Here is a 24,431-nt window from a genome sequence, read left to right as displayed (position 1 = left end):
GATGTGCTTAATTAAATCAGGGCCAGTTGATGAAGTGTTCATGGCTCTCTTAATGAGACTATTCTCCCATTTTTCTGGTTTCATTTAAACAACCATGGGAAATGGCTTATTGGGCAGTCATCAGTCACCTAGGTGAAGCAGGAAACTGCCAACTCCCCCACCTCCTCCACTGAAACTCCTTTCATCTCATTCCTCTCCCACCAATCAGCATCTTTCTCCCAAGCTTCATCTCCCACTCATTTTCTGTTCCCCTACAGACTTTCTCTGTCTCATTTCCCCTCCCCCTCTTCCTCTCTTGCTCATTTTTCCTTCTTCCACAGACCTTCTTTTCTCCATTACCCCTCCTCCACCATCCCTCTTTATTTTCTGCTCCCCGCAGGCCTTTTCTGCCTCATTTCCCCTCTTCCCCAGCCTCCTCCCCTCCCACAGCTACAAGTCACGAACTCCAGTGGGGTTTCCTGACTGTGACCATTCTGGGAGCTTGGCAGGGAGGGAGAGGACCACAAGAATAGGGATCTCCTGTCCATATGGCTGTCTGTCTCCTCTTGCCCCTTCAAAACCACTGGACTTTTCACATTCTTAACTAGTGGTGCTTAAAAAATTTCTCCATATATTTATATGTATTTAGTTGAAGAATCTTCCCTTCTCTCTCCATTTCTCTATATGAGTGCTGAAGAGCTTTCGTTTTAATCCATACATACAATATAATTATAATATAATTAATTCATATTTGTACAAAACAATATGTTGAGAATATATGACTACTCATACATAAGAAGATAGATAATGAATCCGTGTGTGTGTGTGTGTGTGTGTGTGTGTGTGTGTGTGTGTGTATTTATGAACTTGGTTTTTCTCTCTCCGTTCCCATGTACAATGATTTGGTAAAGAGGATTTCTAAATTTTTCTCTTCCTAACTGTTAATAAACATTCTCTCTCTCGAGCTAGGTATGTAAGTATTCCCAAATGAACTTTCTATTAATGTATGATCACTTGTTTTATCTCTTTTCATGTCTGATTATATTCTCTCACTAGACTCATATCTCAGTTCTCTCATTTCCTCCTTATATACCTAAACCTATTGTAATGCTTCTCTCTCTGCTAGAAAATGAATGTAAAGTTCTGTCTGTGTACATGTAGATTATTTCAACATTCCTGTAGAGGAATATTAAAGAAAAAAGCATACCCATAGGTAGTATGATAAAAACTGAAAGAGTTAACATCAATGAGTTCCTCTTAGAGGAATATACAATGTAAATGTTCATATAGGGGACCATATAGAGAGAATCCATAAATATATATATATATATATATTAATTTAAAAAGATCATATAGTACATTTATAAATGCTGAATACATCATTGCTCATATATATGTGTGATAAGAGAAAATTGGCCAATCCTACATATATTACCATATAACAATACATATCAATACTTAAATTTGAACAATTTGAACAACAAGGAAATATGGAAGAGAATTCATAGAGAACATATCAATATTCAAATTTATTGTAATAGTGAGAGAAAAGGTGATGGATATCAAAATGCAGGAAGGCAGGAATGTTCATCCATTAATTTATAGGTAAAAAGACATATGAATACTGAAATAATAACAACAAGGTAATATGGGGGAATAGACATATATGAATACTTAAAGAGAACATATTAATACTCAATTCCATGGATATATTGAGAGAAGTGATTACTCATATAATGTTAAAATACAACTGAAATATAGGAATCATCAGGTATGAGGAGATATGTCTATATCTTTCCACATCCTTTTTCATGAGATTTTCCTTAGGAGTCAAGCTTTTCTGCCAGTTCTGCATTTCTCTGCCCAATCTCTTGCACTTCCCAAGTCAATCATACATTACTTAAAGGACTTTTGGGACTCGTTTTTTCTTGTCACCATGATTACTATTTGATGTCCATTAAAATTTTAATGAAATGATTGTTTTGTAGGTCAGACCGACCTGTAGGTGTGTAAAAGTGTAGAAGACTGTGGGTTTCTATGAGTCTTTTTGTATCTGTGATCGAAATTCGATTCCATTTCCTGTTGCATCATTGGGTAACCTCCCTTTGTGTGTGTGTGTGTGTGTGTGTGTGTGTGTGTGTGTGTGTGTGTGTGTAAGTGTAGGAGGGCATCTTTGTCTGTCTGTGTGTGTATGTCCTAACTTCCATCCTACCCCTTGTTTGATCATTGCTGAATCCATTCTGAATTCATGTCTGCATATATATATTCCTCTCATTTCGGCAGTCAACAAGTCATCTTACAAAGCAGACATTTTAAAAGGACAAAACAACTATCTTTCACTTCATTTCACAAAGCTTTTGGATTTACATTTCTCTAATGTACATACCATGTGATCTTGGGTCATTGTGTGCTATTCAGCTTATTCTCTAGGTCATCAAAGCTAAGACAGTGGGGAGGGTCTTTTCACAACTTTGTATTTCTCTCCCTGTCTAGAATGGAACTTTCTAGATATGAGGAACTTGATCAATGTTTTTTGAACTACATTCATGCTGGATAACAATTTGGTATTAAGCCAAAACCTGCCTTAAAATGGGAATGTGTTCATGTCTCGAGATGGCATTACTGAGTATATCCTGCAAAGAAGCCAACATCAGGTCCCTCTACCACGTGTCCCAAAAGTCATGGTGTACCTTTATATTCTTGAACCTTTAAGAGTTTAGAGCTTGGGTCTATATCAAAATATTCCCAGCAACACTCTGGAGGTACAAAGAACATGGAAGAAAATAGAGTCCTCTTGACTCAGGCTATATTGACTCCCAAGAAAACAAATATTGAGACTTCACTGCATCGGTCCCATAAATAGCCCTCAAAGTTCATTCCCACTATATCTCCACTTCCATGAACAATTCCCTCTAAACCCTCTGATCTCTTCTCACTCCAATTCTAAGTGGCCTTTCCTTTCTTTCCAACTCATCTGAAAGGTCATAGAGCTGGTGAAATCTTAGAGGCAATTAAGGCCCGTGTAATGTTTTACAGATGATGTTGAGACAGATTATCTGGATTGTCCAGACCAGGGCAGGTGCACGGTGCACTGGATCGAGTACTGGCCTTGGAGGCAGGAGGATGGAAGCTTGAATCTGGCCTAAGACATTTGACTCTCACTAGTTGTGTGACCTTGTGCAAATCACTTAACCCAGATTCCCTGACATCCAGGGCCAAATCCAGTCATCCTGATTCTTATTTGGCTATTGGACCCAGATGACTCAGGAGGTGAAAATGAGACTGGTGACTTAGCACTGCCCCACCCCTCACTCAAATCCAATCCATGTTCTTCTCATGGCATCAACTCAGAGAGGTTGTGGTCTTTTTCAAAAAAAGGACAAAAATTATTAATGGATTGTTCAGGCCAACATAGTCATTAAGCATCAAGTTTCTAACTCAAATATCTTGACTCCAAGATCAGAACTCTTTCCAACATGCTGTACTTCCTCAGGGATCCTTTAGCTTTCAATCTCTCCCTCACCTTTAGTCTCCTTTCTCTATTGCTTTCTCTATATCTCTGTCTCCAGGCTCTGTCTCTTTCCTTCTATTTCTCCATTTCTCTCCTCACTATCACCACTTTCTCAATGTCCTTTTCTGTTTACCTTAATTGTTACCTATAAGTAAATATTTTACCTGAATAAAGACTGTGGTCAAAGTTTTAGAATTGGAAGGAACTCTAGGGCCCATTGGATCCAACTATACTATATGAAAACCACTCAATGAGGCTTAGCCACTGTAATTGAATTAGCAAGGTTCAAACATTTATCATTAAGGTGAATTTTGGTTTGAACTCAAACATTCAAGAAGATTCTAGGATGAGAACTTATATTTTTCTCTACATATCACCCTCAATCCCCATATGTCCACTTCCTCTGGATACTTGTATCTGGCTCCTCATCCTCAATGACTGATTCACTCAAATTCTGTCTCTACTTCAAGATTAATCTCAAATGAATATCTTATCTGTCTTGGATCTAGTGCTTCATAGAGCTGGAAGGTCATTAGATACCATCAAATCCAGCCACATGATTTTACTGAGTAGAAAACTGAGGATGACACTGCCTAAGTAACTTCTTTAGGGTCTGGGTTTCAGCAGTCAAGATAGAATTTAAATTCAAACTGTCAATGCAAAGTAGTCACTATAACACCTTGCCATTTCAGCCTCTGGCTTTCTTCTGGGTTCTCTGTTTCTCTCTCATTTTTTCTCTTTGTCTCTATCTGTCCTTCATTCCCATCTCTCTCTTTATCTCATATTTTGTCTTTCCCTCTCTCTTTCCATCTCCCTTGTTCTCTCTTACCATCTTTTCAAAAGCTTTCCTTTCTTAGCTCCTCTTCCCAAACTATAATTGGGGGTCTTTTCTTTTTTAATCTACATTTTTCATTCTTTACTGTCTCTGAGACTCTCTTTTTTGTTTCCTAGTCCACTTTCTTTTTCAGTCAACTCTGCATTCCACTCCACCCTCTTTAAAAAGTTTTGCTTTTCCTTGCTCAAATTCCAACTCATTCATCAGTGGTATTTTTTAACTTTTTCATCAACCTGATCTCAGACTTAGGGTCATTATTGACCATAGGGGTTACTGAATCCAAATCCATTATCCTATAAAGGCAGAGAGAGTCTTAGACCCTCTTACTGAATTGTCCACGTATAATTATTTATTAAAACTGTGTAATAGGATTTGACCCCAGAACATCCAAGAATGGTCCACTAGGAAACCACACTGTGTGACTCAGATATTAATCCTATTCCCCTTTCCAGTGATTTCATCTCTGGGTAGCACACCTCAAGCATACTCTATTTAACTCTGATCTGTCATCAATTCCAGGGGGACAGACTTTTCTTTTATCTGGCTGCCCTGGCTAAGAGTGATCAGTGACTTCTGCAAAGTAATAGAGCTTGTCTGTAGCTGATGTGGGATTTGCATCTCTTCATCACCTGGGGTCTCTTCTCTTCTATTCTTCCTTTTTCTCCTTAATGGCCTCTTTACTCATTCCCTTGGCTGCCTATCCGTGTCTCTGATTCTGTCTCTCTTGTTGTATCTGTGTTTGGTTCCTTTTTGTATATCATCACCACTCTATTTTCATCTCTCTGTAATGCTTTGATTCTGTGTATCTATCTCTGTTCATTTTCTGTTTCTGTCTCAGTAACTCAATGCCTTCCTTTTTCACTCCTCTCTCTGCCTATAAACCTTTATTTCCCCCTGTATTTTAATTCCTCTTTGGTAATACATGATATTTTCTTTTGTTCCCTATTATCTATATATTCGAATATTTGGGACTGGAAGGAATGATTGGGGCCATGAGTTCTAACAGAGGTTTAAACACTTTACCTAAATTGCCCATGGTCACTTATTAAAAATGTGAAGCGGGCATTTGAATTCAAGACATTCAATATACTCGGCAGAGTCCCCTTGGTAACCTCACATTTTTTTCTATTCACATGCCCCCTCCATTTACCCTGGCATCTCCCCACATACAAATTTCCATTTCTTCCAGATACTTGTTTATGTCTTCCTCTGATCCTCTAATCCTGATTCCCTCTTTCTCTCTAATTCCAGCTTCATTACAAATAGCCATTAGCTTCCTCTGCTGGTCACTGAGAGGATCCTATGTGTGAAGCACTTACCTTTGGCAGGCCTGGAGAATGGAGGAGATGACATGGTTGAAGTGTGTGAAGGCCATGAAACCCACCTGTCCAAGCTCTTCCCTTCAACAGAGTGGGCTCCCCTGAAACAGCTGGAGTCCACCAACAGCAGCAGTCCCCTTTGGAAACAGCAGAGGCAGCAAGGCTTCATTTATTCTTTGAACAATGGACTCTCTCTACCAGGCCTAGTGGCCTTGTACCCCATTAACACTTTATCCAGGATACCAGTCAGTCACTCAAAAGCCTGCCTGTTTGGGGTCAAGGAGCTGATCCACCTGCTCAATCCCTCCCATGAGGTTACACTCCAAAATCAGAATGACAATGGGTATGAAGGGGTGAGCACCCACCATCCTACAGCAAGAGGATAAACAAGGCAGAGGTGAAGCCACGGCCTTGAAGTGCTGTGGATGTGACTGAGGATGCCAAGTATGAAGTAAAATGAGACTGAGGGGTCAAGGGCAAGTTGCTAAGGGGTTCTCACCTTTCCTAAATGAACTTATGAGTCCACGGGGTGTAGGAAGTGGAAACCCCAAATCCAAAAGCCCTTAGGTACAGTCCCCCTCAACCAAAGCACTGGTGGAGGAGACCCTCTGATGAAGGTTCTGGATACATGGCAGGATGACTGTAATGAGGATCCCTCCCAGCATGTGGAGAATGGAGATCTCTGTGCCACATTAGGACTGATGAAAAAGGCTGAGGATAGCATCCATGTCATTACTACTTTGCCCATTTACTGTACCTTGTGCCCAACCAGGGAACCTGAACCCCTGTTCACCTTCTTCTTCTGCAGTGACATTCCCTCCCCACTGCAACCATTCCACCATGTATACTATCTTTGCCCTTGCCAGAGAGAGGAGCATGGACAAGGATCACAAAGTCATTGGCCTAACTTTCACACTTTTGGTTGAGGCCTATTATGAATGGAGTGGTCCCACTCAGATTGCTTCAAAGGCCCAAGACACCAAGTCCAAGGACAAAGAGGTGAGCAAAGTGGAGGTGCTACACGCCCTGTTGGAGTAGGGCCTCATCAACCTCTCATGTGCCCACCTGCCCCAGGAATTAACTTGCCCAGGTGATGCAAGGAGGGCAGAGGGCAAGATTGAGAAGAACTGAGTCATCAAGGACAATTCCTTGGTCTGTAGCAGCAGAAGACATTGAGACCTTCTGAAACAACCTGGACTGGGGTCCCCAGAGTGAAGGATCTGCCTGTTCCCCAAGGTCTTGCTGAAGCTCAAGAAGGACTGGACATGTGAATGTGAACAGTTCTACAAGGTTGGTGCCAGAGAGGTAGCCAAGATCTATGGCAGCCTGGCCTTTCCCCCTAACATCGAGACATCACCCAGTTCTATATGCCTCCCTCCCCTCCCACCCTGAGAAAAAATAGAAGCCCTCTGCTGTAGACAATCTTGCCATGACTTAGATGGCAATGCTGACTGCATAGCACAACCACAAGAGTTGGATGTAGAGGAGGTGGTGAAGAAGGGCTATTTGGGGTCCAGTGACCTGCATGGAGTGTTCTCGTGGGAAGACCCTGAAGGAGCAGACCTCCATCCAGGCTCTCATCAAACAGAGAGGAAGCTCTCCCAAAGAGGCCTCTGCTCCACCTGGCAGTGGCAGGAAGAACCCTAATTGGCTGACTGGGATACATGAAAAGGGACCTTTCACAGCAAGGTACAACTAAAGCCCCACTATTACTCTGCTAACAAGATGACAAGAAGCTAAGATGAGACACTGAGAGACCAGAAAGTTCTAGGTACTAGGGGAGGGAGAGGATTGGGTCCCATAGTGAGATGGAAGGAAGGAAGCTCCCTCTGGGAATCACAGGGTTAGAAACCCCCCAGAAGGATAGCCTGGCTGACCAGGAATTTTCTCTATCCCTTAGCAAAATGAAAGGGCACAGTCTCTCAGATGAGTAATATGGAGATAACCCAGGCCACCAAGGTAAGAAGGCCTCCTGGGGAAAGAGAGTCTCTAGTTGGAGCAAGAAAAGTTCCTCAGAGAAATGGGTACTTGGCTCTGACCCATCCCTCTGGTTGTACCATAAATGGCTTCAATATAGACATTGTGCTGACAGGGTCAGCCCTGCCTTGTTCTGGGCATGCTGACTCAGGGACCTACCTTGCTGCACACCCCTGGACTGATAGTCTTCCCTGGGCTAAGTAAGCTATCACATTGACTTAGGCCACAATTCTCTGGGCGAGGCAGGCCTCCAGCTTCATCCATATACCCGCTATGAGGTCTCTATTCCTTTCCTCTCTGCTATGGGGGCTCTGTTTTCAGTGCGACAGGGTCTGTCAACCAGGACATCTGGTAGTGATCTCAGTGAACACTTGCCCCCTCTTGCTGAGGTTCACCAGGTACCCACCCCCAACACGAAGGTTCCCCCAAAAGCACATCAGCTCCAGCTGGTGTCTCACAAGTAGTTGCTAATGCAATAGGAGATATCCATCTTGCAGGAGGCCTGGAACTCCAGAGGAGTGTCCAGGTGGTGGAAAGTTTACAAGTCAAGCAACAAGTGGAAATGGAAGAGAAATTCTCCAGGCACAAGCCAGAGAGGAGTCAATAGGGTCTCTACTCCATCTGTTCAGTAATTTACCACCTGAAGCCCCTGTCTTCTCACCCAGCACTTCCAAGTCTTACAGTTAGGCTCAGAGCACACCCTCCCCCCACGCCTATCTCCTTGTGACTCACCTGTGTGAGGATTCAGAACTAAGTTTATCTAGAAATTGGAGTAGATTCCCAAAGCAACTCCTTCCTCTGATTCCTCCTTTCCTAGATCTCATCCTCTCAGCCCTCTTTCTGCTTCCCCCCCCCCCGACCCCTGCCTTGCCCCCGAAGAGGAATCTCTGGAAAACATAGAGAACGAAATTAGAGAAATAAACCTCCAGCCCCCTTCAAGACAAGATTCAAGAGATTCTTCCAAGATATTCATTAGAGTCCCTTCCCTCTTCTTTTAGTTGGAATCACCCATATCTCCTCCAGCACACAATAGCTGTCAAAGCAGATGGGTTGGCCCATGATGTACCATTACCTACTGGGGGTCTTGAACACATGGAGCTGTCCTGCGAGGATCAGCCCCTTCATTTCAACTCATCCAAAAGAACAGAGCATCTCCAAGTCAGCCCCAAGGAAGAACCCTTGGAGGAGAAGGTGAAGGCTGAGTTGGAGGAATGCAAGAGGATTAGGACAAGCTCCCTGAGCCAAACTTGAGCCACCCAGTCCCCTGTCCCCAGCAGCTGGACCAGGCCAGAACAGGGACCATTGTAGCCATATCCCAAAGCCAGGTGAATCATTTAATCCAATGGTGCAATAGCTTTTGGAGATTCAGGATAGTCGTCTAGAACATCAGCTTGGGTCTGGCATATCTGAAGGTGAAGATGAGACTCTGGATGAGGATTTTGACAATCTAGAGGCTTGTTCCATTCACAGAGATTATAAAAGACCACTAGAGAAAGGTGAGGAATACCTCCCAGTAGGGGAACAGATGCAAGGAACCAAATGATTAGCAGAGCAAGCTACTGCCAAGTGGCCCTCCAAGCAGTGTGGAAATATGGGATAGGAAATCTGATCCTTGGGAAGAAGAGTTCCTCATCCTATATTGGAGCAGGCAGTCCCAAGAACCCAGAAGATCCTGCCAACTCCCCACTCTGGACACCAAGGTCAATGGCCCACTTTTTTATTATGAATGCATTGGTGGCCACAGAAAGTTCCATCTTGTAAAACTCCTATTGAACACTGGTGGTGTCACTAAAGGCCTGGGAAACCTGAAGGTGGCTGGGACCCTGTCCATGGAGAAGAATTTCTTCAAAGCCATAACTCTGCTGAGTGAGAATGCTGAGTTATAAGTGGAGAAAAGGACACAGGAAGTTAAAAAATCAAGAGAACTGTCCTGTGTGACCCACTGTTGAGAGCTTGCCAGCTGTCAATATACAAATGTCAATATAGATGCTCTACAATGCTTTTGTGTACCCTGTGAAGACCATTAAGTGGCCCTGGGAAATGAACCCCAATAGGAGATATAGCTGGATACAGATAAAGTGTGAAGAGATGTACAGACTTGATAAAGTCTGCCATTGATATCATGGATGCAATGGAAGTAAACTATAGGAGAGGCTGGTTAAGCTCCAGTGATGATACAAGAAGGAACAGGAGCAGGTGAAGCTACAGAGGTGCAAAGAGTCCAAGGAAAAACATGAAGAGAAAAGTAGAAGCTGGGTGCAAAGAAGCTCATGGAAATGGAAGGATGGATAGAGTACTCTTTCTCCTCCTCTGGAAAAAGGGAAGAGTTATGTCATGAGTGGGAAGGTGATCAAGTCATTTTTGCATTAGAAGTTCTGAGAAGGGATGTGCAAGAGAAAGAAAGGTCAATCCCCGAGGACAAAAATGTTATAGGTAGTAGAACTTGGAGAGGAATGGGGAGCCACCAGAACCGGGCTAAGCATGAGGCCACATCTGGATATCTAGAGAGCTGAAGGTCAAGAAGAAGGTGGTCAGTGATCAGGAGCAGCTGTCAGCGAAGCAGGAGAAGACCCTGTCCCTCTCCAAGCAAGACAAGCTGAAGGCACCCTACAAGTTTTCACACAGTTCTGGGGTTAGCATCAAGTATATATCTTCCCATGACCCTCTGCTGGGCAAGAAAGAGAACAAAGCCCTGACCAAGGGCCTGCTTCTATCTCTAAAACACTCAGAGTAGGTAAAACTAAGTGTGCTTCCAAAGTGAAGCTTGGGGTGAAGCCAAAGGTCAAATGTGAAAATTTCCACTCACCTGTGATATCAAAAATGAGCAGTTACTCTTATAATACAGACTCAGAGAAGATGATGAATTTGGGAAGGATGAGTGGCCTTCACGTTCTCCATCCAACTCCCAGAAGTGACTTTCCAGTCTCCCCACCTCAGTGGTCAAGAAAAGAGCAAGTAGGCTGTAGGTCTCAATCCAATCCAGAGGTGTATGTCTGCCACCAGAGCTTTCAGGACTTAGCAGACCAGGGGTAAAGCATCATTTGGTTTGATATTCTGAGAAGCCAAGGCTAGATCTTCCTTCAGTTACTTTTGAGAGTACTCATTTTATCAATGTGAATAGCTGAAAACACAAATATACCTTCCTTGTTTTATATAGAAAGGTAAAAAGAAAATAAAGGATAGACAGAAAGAGAAACAAAATGATGGATAGAAAGAGAAAAGTGGGGAGAGATTTGAGAGAGCAAGAGAGACTGATAGAGAGCAGACATTACCAAATTGACTACCTAGTATGAGTAAAGGAAGGGCAGCCATCTTTGTTCTTGGAAGCATTGCTTGCTTTCTCAATATATTATTTGTTTTAATATGTATTTGCATTATTGTGATAATATTATTTGCTGACTCATTTAGAGCTTTAATATGAACTGGTTTTTAGTGTTTAGTGTACACCTTTCTCCATTTCCTCCTTGCCTCCTCCTGTTCTACTTCCCCGACTTCTTTCCTAACCACTCTCAGTATATTTTTTTTGGGGGGGGGCTTTGGGTTGTGATAGGCATGAGGAGATTCCAGAGGAGATTTTTGCAAATGCACTTCTTCTCTGTGGGCCTGTGATTTGATGGTTAGACTGGGATTTACATTCTCAAACTTTATTAAACATGCCAATATCATTTTTAACTTAAAATTACCTGACTCTGACACAGATTAAGTGAATTTTCCAAAGTAACAAAGTCAGTGATTGTGAAGGGACATAAAATCTAATAGAAGGTGATCTAACCACTAGGACACCAAGCTGACTTGCCTTACATTTATGTGGTGTCCCTTCTTTGTTACATCTGTCCAGGATCTATGTTATTTTATTCTTATCCACATTTTATTAGATTAATGATCTCTTCCCTCAATCCCTTTCTCATTATCATATAGTTCTCTCTATCTCTGAGTCTTTCACTCTCAAAATCTCTCTCTCTCTCTCTCTCTCTCTCTCTCTCTCTCTCTCTCTCTCTCTCTCTTTTTCTCTCTCTCTTTCTCTCTGTCTCTCTTGTTAACTTTATCTCTTTACCTCTCTGTCTTCTGTGTGGCTGTCTCTGTATTTCTCTCTCCATCTCCTCTCTATCTCTTCCTCCAGAGATGTTTCTCCTCACTCTAATTCCAACCCAACAATACCAGAACATTACTGGATCTCCTTTCCTGTCTATATTCATATTTTCAGAGCTGAATTTAACCCTGGCAACTCTTGACTACAGATCTATGAAAATAACAAAAGAGGGAAGCTTAATAATGCTATCTGAATTGCACAATGTCATCTATTTGTTCAGACTCTTGAATAGGATTTGAACTCAGGACGTTGTGACTTCCAAGAATAGTCCTCTAGGACAATTATGTATTTTGATCTACAGATTCTTTCCACCACAGCCACTTTTATCTTCTGTGGACATTTTCTTCTCTCTCTTCATGCTCAATGCCCGATTCCTTCTAAATCTATCTCTGTCCATTCCAGAATTAATTCCAATTGGATGCCCTTTTCTCTCTCTCTGGAACACAGGAGTTTCATTGGGCAACATCAAACCCAGCTGAATAAAGTTATGGATGAGAAATAGTAGGTTGATAGGACTATGTGACTTATCTAGAAGAACAGTGCTTGGAAGGGGCTCTGATGGGACATAAACTTAATGAGTGAATTCCAATCAGAAAATACTCTAACCACCATCAACCTATAGGGCTTGTTCTCCACTGGCCAGGTGTCTGTCCTTTGCATATCTCCCTCAACACTGGTCTCCTTTCTTTGTTCCTCAGCTTTCTCCATAATGGTCTCTTCCCTCACCTCCTTGCTCCCTACCTTGTAGTTCTGTGGGTGCCTCTCTATGGTTTTTGGTATGCCACTACCACTCTCCAACTTTATGAATCAATTTATCTTTCTCACATTCTGTTTCTGCCTTTACCTGTTCACTTCTATCTCAGTACTTCCCTTTTCCCCTAGTTCTCTCTCACTCCTCTAAAGTTTATTTCCTTTCTCCATGTAACACTTAGTGATAACTAGTCATTCACATCCTATCATTAATAGGATCATAATTTTAGAATTGGAAGGCACTCTAGGGGTTATAGAATCCAACTCAGAGGATAGAGACCACTACACTGAGCTGCCCATGGAGAAACACTTACTAAGAATGTTAATGAGGATTTGTACTCAAATCATTGGGACTTCTAAGATGGGTCCATGGGAATATATAGCTCTTTTTATTCTGCATATTCTCCTCAATCCACACACATCCATGTCCTGTGGATTCTTGCCTCTGTCTTCTTCATACCCTAAATGTTCGATTCCCACAAACTCTATTTCTCTTTTTTGCACAGTTAATTTCAAGTGGAAATTCTTTTGAATCTTGAATCCAGAGGATCAGAGTTGGAAGATCAGTAGACACCAACAAATCCAGCCCAATAAACTAATGGATATAAAAAACTGATTTTGACAGTGATAAAGGGACTGCTCCAGAGGAAGGGAATTTTGACAACTAGATGTAGAATTGAACTTCAGTCTACTCCAGGTATAATGGTCTAACCACTAGAACACCTGGTTGGTTTGCCCTCCACTCCCAGAGATTCTCCCTCACATTACAGATATTCATTTTCATGCTCAGTTGAGCACTGTCCTCCAAAATGGTTACTTCCTATATTCCTTTACTCTTTATCAAATGGCTGCCATTCTTTTTTCTCTGCACTGTCTCTCTCATCTTTCTATTTGATTCTCTGTTTCTCTCTCTGATCCTCTTGAAATTATTTTCTCTCACCTTATCTATAGTGTCTTATTTATTTCTCATTTCCTCCATAATGGGCTCTTTTGTCACTTTCTTGATCATTATCATGAAGTTTTCTCTCTCATTTACGTTCCATTTCTAATTTATATTTCCTAGAATATATCTCTGTGGGTTTCTCTTGCTATCTCACTGTTGCTATCTGCCATTAGGGCTCTATTGTTCTCTCTTCTGTGCTCTTTTCTCGAGCTCTCATCTTCACCTCTCTATCACATTCTCAAAAATCTTTATCTCAAATTCTTATCCTTACATAAGGGATCTTGTCTTTATTCCCTTTATTTATGTCATTTTATTCTCCATCCCATTTAGAGATGGAATTAGTCCTAGAGGCCACTGAAGCTGCTCTTCTATATAGGTCTAAATGTTACTTAAATTATAATAGAGAGAGAGAGACATAGACACTCTAACTGAATGTCCCTGTGCCAAGTATTCAAAATGTTAACTGGGATTTGAACTCAGGTTATTCCTTGAAGATTCTGTCATTTGACCTGGCTGTTTACCTCTGCAGACTTCTTCCCCTGCACACACTTTTATTATCTTATTTCTGACTTTCTGTCTTTCTCTGTCCAAGCCGTTTCATTTACACTTTCCCTCACTCTCCTTTCTCATTAAAAAACTCTTCTTTTCCTTGTTCTCATTCCTAGCCCAAAACAAGTGACTTTAAAGTATTTCTATTACAACGATCATCAAATTCAGAGCTGGAAGTAATATTAGCACCCATTAAGGCCAAATAAATGGAATTGTTTATAAAATAGAGGCTCACCACTAAAAGAAATGTCTAGTTTCAAACAATAATGAAGAATGGTAAGCAAGATTTAAATGTGGGTCCCCAAGACTTCAACGATCAGAATACTAAGGGACATAGTCCTGTGGCATACACTTAGTATCCACCCAGGAGGCCCTTCTTTGTATCTACCCCTCGTTGATGCCTTATTCCCTCCAAAACTACATTACTTCACCTACCCCAAAGCCACAAGGACTTTCTTTGCTCTCTCTGACACATAAGATCACTGCTTAGACACCATCAAGTCCAGGGTCATGACTTATTAATGAAACATTGAGACTGAGAATGGTTAAGTGATTACTCCAGAGAAACAATGTTGTCAGTAGCCATTGAGGGACTGAACTTCAAATAGCCAATTCCATGTAGACTGCTCTGTTCTTTGGGATACCTAGTGGGCTTGCCTATCCCTGGTCAGGTGTCCCTTTCCTTTGCATCTCTCTTGTCTATGGTCTCTGAGTACAAACTCATTTTCCTCCATAATGTGTCTTCAGCCAGTACCCTAATTTACTATCATATGATAATCTCTCCTCTCTCTCTCTCTCTCTCTCTCTCTCCCTCTCTCCCTCTCTCTCTTTTGCCCTCCCTCCCCTCCTTGATGCCACATTTCCTCTAACTTTCTTCTCCTATTCCAAGTCTAAAAGACCATTTTTGATGGTTTTTTTTAGCAAGACAATGGCATTAATGACTTGCCCAAGGTCACACTACTAGTAATTATTAAGTGTCTGAGGCTGGATTTGACCTCAGGTCCTCCTGACTCCAGGGTTGGTGTTCTATCCACCGTGTTGCCCCTAGATGCTGCTTTCTTGATTCTCCATTCCATCCTGAAGATCATTGAGTTTCAGTATCATTAAAATTCCTGAAGTCCAGGCCTCTAATTTACTAAACAAAAAAACTGAAGGTGATGCTGGTTAATTGACTTCTCCAGGGTAACCAAGTCTTCAGCAGTTGATTTGGAATTGAAACTCCAATAATAACTTCCTAGTTGAGCACTCTGACAAAAATGATGGCAAGCTGGCTTGCCCTCCACTAGCCAGGTGTCCCTTCAAGTTTTTAGATTTTTGCAAGACAATGGGGTTAAGTGGTTTGCCCAAGGTCACACAGCTAGGTTATTATTAAGTGTCTGAGACCCGATTGGAACTCAGGTCCTCCTGTCTGCAGGGCTAGTGCTCTATCTACTGTGCCACTCTCCTGTTCCCTCTTGGGTTTTCATAACATTTTGCTGCCACTCTCCTTCTTTATCTCCATATCATCTCTGTCTCTTTTTATCTATGTCTCTGAGTTTCTGTCTCTATCATTTTCAGTTCTTTTCATCCTAATTCTAATTTCCTCCCATAAATAAGTGGTGCTTTTTTAATCCCCTTTCATGATATGATCATATGTTTTGAGCAGGAATTACCACAATGAGCCAGTGAGTTGAGTTCTATTACAGTGTAACAGAAAACAGAAGTTTAGACACACTAATGGAATTGTTCAGTGATAAATGTTCCTAAAGTTAATTAGGATTTCAATTCAGGTCATTTTGACTTCCTAGAAAAGTCCATTGGAGCACCTGGATGATTTCTTTTACCAGTTTTCCCCTCCACTCGCATTTCTTTTTCCTGGGGCTCTTTCCCTGTGCCTCCCTCTTGTCTTCAAAACCTGATTCTTTCTAACTCTACATCCTTACTGAAGCATAATCTCGAGTGGACTTGTAAGCCCAATGCTAAAAGTTTCTTTCAGGAATCCAGGGAATCATCGAAGTGAATGGTCTTTAGACACCAACAAATTCAGCCAATAAATTTAATGTCTGAGGCAGACTGTGGTTAAATGACTTCTCCAGAGGGGCAGAGCTTGTCACAGCCATTCTGGTGCAATTTAAACCCAATATGCCTGTTCCAAGAATAGAGCTCTGTCTAGTAGGACACCTATCTGACCTGTGTAACACACAACAAAGTGTCTCTTACCTGGGCCTCTCTCCAACACCTGAAAGAAACTCTGTCCGAAAGAGATAAAATGACTTACCTAGGTAAACTACCTGGGGCAAGATTTGAACCCTGGTACATATGACTCCAAATTCTTGGGTCCTTTATTTCTCATCAGACTCTCTTCTGGAATTCTCCATCCAAACTCCAGTGGCATGTTCTTCCTTGAAGATCTCTTCAGACCTATTTTTATTCTTCCTTTTCCTAAATAAATTTTCTCCCTCACTCCACTGTTTCTTATCAAGTGGTTCTCTTTCTTATCATCTCTATGTGTCTTCCCTTTCTCTTCCTGTATCTCTCTGCAGTTTTCTCACTGCCATGATCTATCCTTAACTATTCTCTCTTTGTTATGTCTTTTTATCTCCTGTCTGTCTGTCTGTCTTTCACTCTCCTCACTCTCCCTCCCTCGATTTCTTTGTCTAGTTTACCACCAGTTTTGTTTTTACTCACTGAAAATCACACTCATATATAAAGGTTCTATTCTTTTTCCCCTATTATCACTATGATTATGGATTTGGCACTGGCTTAGGGTCTTGAAGTCCAAATTCACTTAATTATAATAGAAGAAATAGAACATTAAACACTCTAATAGAACGGCTGAGATTCAGAAATTATCAAGGATATGAAGTAGGATTCAAACTCAGGAGTCCAAGATCATTCCAGTAAGGAAAGTAGCTGTGGGCCATGTTTTGCCAGGGGTCTGTCTCTTCTTTGTATCTTTCCCTCCTTAATAACCTATTCCCTTTCTTTCCTGTACCCAAGTCAACAAAGGCTGACTTTGCTCTCTCTCTCACCCCCATAAGATCACTAATCTTAAACATCATTATATACCATTATGTTCAAACTCATCATTTCACTAAATGGAAAACTGAAGCTGTCAGTTGTTAAGTGATTTCTCCAGAGCAAAAAGCTTGTCCTTAGCTCATAACAAGGCATTTGACCTCTGAAATATTTCCTTCCAAAAAGAATGTTCAATCCATCAGGAAAATGAGCTGGTTGGCATTATGATAGTAGAGGTACAACTTTCTTGCCTTTTCATTGCTCCCTCATATTTGGTCTCTTAGCTCTCTTCCTTTTCTGAATTTTCTGCTTCTTTCATCATTCCCTTGCACAATGTCATGAGGCTCTCTCTTTATCTCTGTGACTCTCTGTATCTTTTTCTGAGTTTCTTTTAATACATAACTCTCATTCTCTATTTTTACCTCTATTTCTCTCTCCATGTTTCTCTCCTTCTTGTTCTCCATTACCCCATCTGTGCCTTCTTCTTTGTCTCTTCCTCAGAAGCTTTTGTTCTTTGCTCCAGGATCAAGTCAGTAATAATGGACCTTTCCTGTTCCTTCCAACAATCATTCTGATCATAGATGTAAAGCAGGAAAGAAACCAAAGGGTCATTTTGTCCAATTCCATTAGAATGGACTTGAGTCCAGAGGGTTTGACACTCTAACAGAATTTCCCAAGGTGAACTATATATTAAAATGTGAAGGAGAATTTGAATTCAGGGCATTCTCACTTCCAAGAAGAGTTGACTGGGAGATGTGGCTGCTTGGATCTACCTATTTTCCCCACTGCATGCATTTACTTCTTTTTCTATTTTCTTTCTTTCTTATTCTCATCCTCAATTCCACATTCTCTCTAAATTCTCCATTCCAAGCATAATGCAAAGTGCTCATTCTGTTCTCTTTCTGGAATCCCAAGGATCATAGAGCTGGCTTGTCATTATACACCATCAAATTCTATTTAATACACTTAATGAGAGGAAACCAGAGGCTGACACTGCTTAAATGCTTCTCCAAAGAAACAAAGCACTCCATGGGGGCTTTCAAATCAAATTTCCAACTGTGAGTATAATGCTCTAGGTATTACACTTTGACTCCTAGCTGTATTGCCCTACAGTTGAGAGGTGTCCCTTGCTTGCCTAAGCTTTCTTTCCTCAATTACTCACCAGCCTCCACAATGGTTTCATCTCTCATTTTTTGTCCATTATCCTGAAATTCTCTTTCTCTTTCTTGCGTTTCTCTGGTACTCTTGGATAACTAGCTCCCTCTCCCAAACCAAATCCTGTCCTCACTTATCTTGTTCCAATGGCCTGTTCTTTGTGTCTTTGTCTTTTCTTTTTGCAGACTCATAGAGGAATTCTTTTCTATTCCACATTCACATCACATTGAGTTGGAAGGAAACTAGAGGCCATCCCATTATAAAGGCATGAAACTTCAGAGAAGGAAACTCTGTCCAGTACAGATTAAATACCCCACTTAGGTAACCTACCTGGGGCAAGATTTGAATCCCAGTACATATGATTCCAAATTCAAGGACTCTTCATTTCTCAACAGGTTGTCTTCTGGACTTCTTCATCAGACTGCAGCAATCTCTTCTTCCTTGAAGATCTCTTCAGACCTAGAATTCACTCCTTAGAAGAAAAGTCAGACCTAGAATTCCTTACTCAGATGCAAAATCCAACCTAGAATTTACTCCTCAGAAGAACCTTCAGGCCCTGGGGCATCTCTCTCTGAATTGATGACTCCTCCCAGAACCTCCCTTTGTGGAGGGTACCCATGCCACCGAGTTTTACATTTCCTACCAGGATACATTCAGGAGAGCTTCATCTTGGCTCCATCCTGGGGCCCCTCCTCTCAGAGCCATATTGACTTTCCACCTTCCTTTACTATACTGGCTCTCACCCCTGGAATGGACTTCCTGAGGGCAGTGATTCTATTTGATTTCTTTCTCTTTGTCTCACTGGGGCATATCACACTGCCTGCTACATATGACAGACTCCATAAATGCGTGTTGAATAACTGCTAACTCTACACACTCTGTCCCTGACCTGTCTCTCTCTCTCTATCCCCACTATTGATGTTGACCCTCCCTCTCTCTCCCTCACCTTTGGGCCTCTGATCTGTCCCTCAGTTTCCTATACTCTGGTCTTTTCCACACTGCATTGCCAGTTACAACTTGGTTGCCTCTTGCTTATTCTGTATCTTTTTTTCTCTTTATATCACTATTCTACCTATGTTTCTCTCATGACCCACCATCCCTGTTCTCCCTTCATTTTCTCTTCTCTAGAAAAGTCCCCTGATGCTGGCTCTCTGCCCTCCTCAGAACACTACTGTCCTAGTCTTAATCCCAATGAATATTATATGGTCTTTTCTCTGCTACTTTATCTCCCAGATTATCAGAAATTAGAAGGGAGAAGGAATGTTTTTGGGCTCTGGACTCCAGCATGAGTACTGTAGAGCAGAAGAAAGGGAGGCTTAGATAATTTAAGTGACCTGCCCAGCATCAAAGAACTGACAAGAATGTGGCTGAAGACAGATTTGAACCTTATAGACCTGATTTCCAGGAATAGTCCACTAAGAGATGCAGCTCTGTCAAAGTCATACACATTGCACTTGCCATTGAGTGAACTCTTCTTCACATCTCCCTCTTTGCTGAGCCCCTATTGCTTCTCATCCTATGTCTCTTCAAATCCTAATCCACAAGGTCTTTCTTTTCTCTCAATGGTACCCATAGGACCATATAGAAGGTGAAACACTGGAGCCTATGAATTTCAGCATCATCAAGTAAGAAAAAAAGAAATTTAGCTTGAGAGAGATTATGTGACTTTCCCCCACTAACACACAAATCGGTGTATGTTAGAATTCAAATTCACATAGCCTTCATTCAAAATGTAGTCTACAATAATTCCTTGATTTCTCCACCACCTTTGCCAAGGTGCCTTCCTTTTTAGTATCATCCACTGGTAGTCTCCTACTTGGGGTTTCCCACACTCAAAAACTTTTATGGTGGTCTCTGGCCTCACTCCCTGTTCAGCCTGATAGTTTTCTCTGTCTTTCTCTTCTCTATCTCTATCCCAATCTATCCCTCACTCTTTCCTACTCAAAAGTTTTTTTTTTCTTTTATCTCATTCCAGTCCTACAATAAGTTGTCTTTTTCTCTCTATAAGTAGTATGATCACATATTGGCAGCTAGAAGGAAACTTAAGGGTCATTGATTCCAGCTCCATTCAATTATAACAGAAGAAACAGAGGCTTCGCCACTTTAAGTGTATTGTCCATTTTCTTTTCTTTTAGTCAGGTGATGGGGTTAAGGGACTTGCCTAAAGTCACAAAGCTAGGCAGTTATTAAGTGCCTGTGGCTGGATTTGAACTCTGTTCCTCCTGACTCCAGGGCTGATGCTCAATGCATTGCCTATATCCCTAGTAGCTGTATGAATTACCCATTTTCAAATAATAAGACAGAATGTGAAGTAGGATTTGAACTCAAGGTCAACAAGATTTCAAAGATCAGACCACAAAAGGACATATGCTGTGTGACAAACACACATCCTTCCCAGGTGTTCCTTCTTTGTCTCTCTAAATTCTCTTTTAGGCTCTATTCCCTCAAACTCTTATGGGCTTCTCCCACTTCAAGTACATATACTTTCTCTAGCATGCAGAAGATTATAGTACTTTGACATCATTAATCATCACCAATAAATTCCCATGATTTTACTAAACAGAAAGCTGAGGCTGATGGTGATTTCTCCATAATAACAAGGCTAGTCTGCAGCTGCTGGGGGATTTAAAATCAGTCCACAGGAAATGTAATGCTGTATCTAATAAGACTCTTGGCTGGCTCACCCTGTGATTGAGAAGTGTCCCTTCCTGTGGGCTCCTTCCACAGTTGCTCACTAACTTCACCTTTTTATTTCCATACTACCATAGAATTCTCTTTCTCTGATTTGTTTTTCTCTTGACTTTCTGGCTCACTCTCTGGTTCTGTGGGATAACTAGCTCCATCTCCCCAAACCTGGGTACTTCCTCACTGGTCTTACTTCTCTATATCTCTCCTCTACCCACTGGCCTATTCATTTTTTTTTCTTACATCTCCAGGATCCAAAAGGAATTATTTTCCCCTTTGTCATTCTTGGGCATATTGAACTGGAGGGAAACTATGGGTCATTCATTTGGTAGGAGCTATTTTCAGGGAAAGAAACCATCTGGGAGACATTAAAGACTTTATGTAGGAAACCTACATGAGGTTGGATTTGAACTCAGGTACTTACAACTCCAAACACCAGTGCTCTTCATTTCTCATCAAGTTGGCTTCGGGACTTCTCCATCAGCCCCTGGAGGATCTCCCAAGAAAATCTCTATAGACCTGGAATTCACATCTCTGAAGAACCATCAGCCCCTGGAGCATCTTTCTCAAAATGGGTGGCTCCTGCTAGAACCACATCATATGGAGGGCACCCATGCCTTCATTTCCTACAAGTATACACTCAGGAAAGCTTCATATTAGATCCATCCTTAGTACTCTGCTCCCCAGAGCCACATTCACTTTACACTTCCTTTGCTAAACTGGATTCCATCCCTGAATTGTCATCTCTAAGAGCAGGGATTCTATCTTGCTTTCCTTCTCTTTGTCTCCCTGGGTCATACATAACACACTGCCTGCTACATATGACAAACTCCATAAATGCCTTTTAAATAACTGCTAACTCTGAAGGGGCAGCTAGGTGGAGTAGTGGATAAAGCACCGGCCTTGGAGTCAGGAGTACCTGTGTTCAAATCAGGGCTCAGACAGTTAATAATTACCTAGCTGTGTGGCCTTGGGCAAGCCACTTAACCCCGTTTGCCTTGCAAAAAAAAAAAAAAAAAAAAAAAAAACTAAAAAAAAAATAACTGCTAACTCTACACACTCTTTCCCTGAGCTCTTTCTTCCCCATTCCCCACTACTGAAGTTTCCCCTCCCTCTGTCCCCCTCACCTTTGGGTCTCTGCCTGTGTGTCTCACCTCTCCATACTCTGGCCTCTTGCACACTCCCTGCCAATTACCAAGAGGCCCTTACTTGCTGATTCTGTTTCTATATTTCTCTTTTTGTCTCAATTCCAGCTTTGCATCTCCCTCTTCCTTTGACTCTAACCACCTACATTTCTGTAATGTCCCACAAGCCATATTCTCTCTTTTTTTATCCTTATTTTTCCCATCTCTAGGGGAAAAAACCCTGCCTGCTGTCTCTCTGCCCTCCTAAAACCCTATTGCCTTATTATTTTTTTATTAAAGATATTATTTGAGTTTTACAATTTTCCTCCCAATGTTACTTCCCTCCCCCACAGAAAGCAATCTGTCAGTCTTTACTTTGTTTCCATGTTGTACATTGATGCAAATTGAGTATGATGAGAGAGAAATCATATCCTTAAGGAAGGCATAAATCTAAGAGATAACGAGATCAGACAATAAGATATCTGTTTTTTTCTAAATTAAAGGGATAGTACATGAACTTTGTCCAAACACCATGGCTCTTTATCTGGATACAGGTGGCACTCTCCTTTGCAGACAGCCCAAAATTGTTCCTGATTGTTGCACTGATGGAATGAGCAAGTCCTTCAAGGTTGAACACCGCCCCCCCCCCCCTGCCAATGTTGCTGTTAGGGTATACAATGTATTTGTGGTTCTGTTCATCTCACTCAGCATCAGTTCATGCAAATCCCTTCGGGATTCCGTGAAATCCCATCCCTACTGATTTCTAATAGAACAATAGTGTTCCATGACATACATATACCACAGTTTGCTAAGCCATTCCCCAATTGAAGGACATTTATTTGATTTCCAATACTTTGCCACCACAAACAGGGCTGCTATGAATATTTTCGTACAACTGATGTTTTTACCCTTTTTGATCATCTCTTCAGGGTATAGACACAGTAGTAGCACTGCTGGGTCAATGTGCATGCTCATTTTTGTTGCTATTTGGGCATAGTTCCAAATTTCTCTCCAGGAAGGTTGGATGAGTTCACAGCTCCACCAACAGTGGAATAGTGTCCCAGTTTTCCCAACCCTTCCAACAATGATTGGTATAATTTCTGGGCATGTTGGCCAGTCTGAGAAAAGTGAGGTGGTACCTCAGAGAAGCTTTAATTTGTATTTCTCTAATAATTAATGATTTAGAGCAATTTTTCATATGGCTATGGATTGTTTTGTTCTCATCTGTAAATTGCCTGTGCATATCCTTTGACCTTTTGTCAAGTGGGGAATGGCTTTTTGTTTTAAAAACAAAGGACTCATTTTTAAAATATACAGAACTGAGCCATTTGTCAGAATCATTAGTTGTAAAGATTGTTTCCCAATTTACTACATTTCTTCTTATCTTGGTTACAGTGGTTTTATCTGTGCAAAAGCTTTTTAATTTAATGTAATCAAAATCATCTAGTTGGTTTTTGGAGATGTTCTCCAACTCTTCCTTAGTCATAAACTTCTCCCCTTTCCATAGATCTGACAGGTAATCTAATCCTTCATCTTCTAATTTGCTTATAGTATTGTTTTTATTGTCTAAATCCTGTAACCATTTGGATCTTATCCTGGTAAAGGGTGTTAGGTGTTGGTCTAATATAAGTTTCTTCCATACTAACTTCCAATTTCCCAGCAGTTTTTATCATAGAGGGAGTTTTTTTTTTTTAGGTTTTTGAAAGGCAAATGGGGTTAAGTGGCTTGCCCAAGGCCACACAGCTAGGTAATTATTAAGTGTCTGAGAACAGATTTGAACCCAAGTACTACTGACTCCAAGGCCGGTGCTTTATCCACTACGCCACCTAGCCGCCCTAAAGAGGGAGTTTTTATCACAATTGCTGGACTCTTTGGGTTTATCAAATCGCAGATTGCTATAATCATCTCCTGCTTTTGCACCTAGTCTATTCCACTCATCCACCACTCTATTTCTTAGCCAATACCAAACAGTTTTGATGACTTGATGCTTTATAATATAATTTTAGATCAGGTAAGGCTAAGCCCCATTCTTTTGCACTTTTTTCATTAAGTTCCTGGAAATTCATGACTTTTAATTTCTCCACATGAATTTACTTACACTTTTTTCTTACTCAAGGAAATATTTTGGAATTTTGATGGCTAGAGCACTAAATAGGTAGTTTAGTTTTTGTAAAATTGTCATTTTTATTATATTATCTCTTCCTGTCCATGAGCAGATGACATTTGCCCAGTTATTTGAATCTGATTTAATTTGTGTGAGAAATGTTTTATAATTGTTTCCAAAAAGTTTCTGAGGCTGTCTAGGCAAATAGACTCCCATGTATTTTATGTTGTCTGAAGTTACTTTGAATGGGGTTTCTCTTTCTAGCTCTTCCTGCTGTAACTTGCTAGACATATATAGAAAAGTTGAGTATTTATGGGAGTTTATTTTATAAGCTGCAACTTTGCTAAAGTTGCTAATTATTTCCAGTTTCTAGTTTTTTGCATGATTTCTTGGGATTCTCTATGTAGACCATC

The 24,431-nt window shown here is 41.2% G+C and overlaps 1 pseudogene; it reads left to right on the top strand.

Moving 5' to 3' along the window:
- The first annotated feature begins 7,169 nt into the window (after positions 1–7,169).
- The window catches only part of LOC141504080 (uncharacterized), a 63,119-nt pseudogene continuing 45,857 nt past the window's right edge, over positions 7,170–24,431 (top strand).

This window comes from Macrotis lagotis, unplaced genomic scaffold (assembly GCF_037893015.1).
Source record: "Macrotis lagotis isolate mMagLag1 unplaced genomic scaffold, bilby.v1.9.chrom.fasta BILBYCTG092, whole genome shotgun sequence".
Lineage (NCBI taxonomy): Eukaryota > Metazoa > Chordata > Mammalia > Peramelemorphia > Peramelidae > Macrotis > Macrotis lagotis.
This window is presented reverse-complemented; position numbering and strand designations above follow the sequence as displayed.